General features: G+C 35.9%; 1 pseudogene; it reads right to left on the reverse strand.

The window, feature by feature from the left end:
- Nucleotides 1–403: 403 nt before the first annotated feature.
- On the reverse strand, nucleotides 404–878 carry LOC144240547 (eukaryotic translation initiation factor 1A, Y-chromosomal-like; annotated as a pseudogene).
- Between the last annotated feature and the right edge of the window lie 258 nt (nucleotides 879–1,136).

The following is a 1,136-nucleotide window of genomic DNA, read 5'->3' on the forward strand; positions in this document are numbered from 1 at the left end:
TTTACTTAAAATGCGTATTTCTGCCTCCCTTACGTTGTGTCAGAATCTCGCAGGAAATTATAGGAACCAGAATAGACAGAATGATATGCAGTCAACAGGCTATCAAAACTAGGGCTTTATCATAATCCATGATGAATGTAGGGCAAATGGTTTATTCAAAACATTCATTTACTTACTAGAAGTGGTCAAAGGAGGAAAAGCTGCAATGCATATCCCCCTTTTTTAATAAAAGATAGTCTTTACCCATAAATTCTATTACATCAAAAGAACAAAATAGCTTTAACTTTTGACTTGAGATATTCAGCATTACTAGTCTTTAAAGAAATATAATACGTTAGAAACAAATCAGTCTGCTCTAACAAGTTGCTCTGAGGCTAATAAAATTTCTATCTTCTTTAATGGGTCATAGCCAGACTCCAAAGTGTAGAACAACTCTCAGAAAAATTGGAACATAAAATGTTGAGTTCAATTTATATATTATCACATCTCCTTCATCATCTCCAGTGTTGCCAAAGTGCATGTTGTCATCATCTCCAGGTCCAAATGTATCTACTTTATTGCATTTAGCATGCTCTGGAAGCTCATTATGCGCCAAGTCTTCTAGTTTCATCTGCACTGTATTTTAAAATTGCATCAGCCTCATTATCCTGGTAATCTCCTAGACAAACCAATATAATGTCTGAGATATTTATCCAAACCTTTTTTTCTCACATAATCTCTTAATGCCATCAAACCCTGCCTTGTCCATTTTCCAACATTTTGATTATTTGAGGATATTCCTACCCATCATTCTTGAATACCAGCTCTCTTTCTTCAGATTCATTATCATTCTTACCTCTGTGTCTAATTTTACTTCCTTTACTTTTATTCTTGGGCATGGCACTGACTGTGGCCTTAAAGCAAATATGTCTCCGACTCCTATCTAGGTGGAAAGAATTCCTTCAAGAGGTCTGAGGGGATACATGGGACATAGATGTGAAGGAAGGTAGGCCACCAAGCATGGGAAGTCTCACAACCCAGTTCTGAGATGCAGTTGCACCCATTATTTCTTTAATTCTGCTTACCTTATTTAATTTGCTCTTTTTTTTCAGTTTCTCAGGTGGAAATGTCGATCTTTTTTCTTTTCTAATACATGC

Source organism: Crocuta crocuta, unplaced genomic scaffold, assembly GCF_008692635.1.
Source record: "Crocuta crocuta isolate KB4526 unplaced genomic scaffold, BGI_CrCroc_1.0 scaffold6, whole genome shotgun sequence".
Lineage (NCBI taxonomy): Eukaryota > Metazoa > Chordata > Mammalia > Carnivora > Hyaenidae > Crocuta > Crocuta crocuta.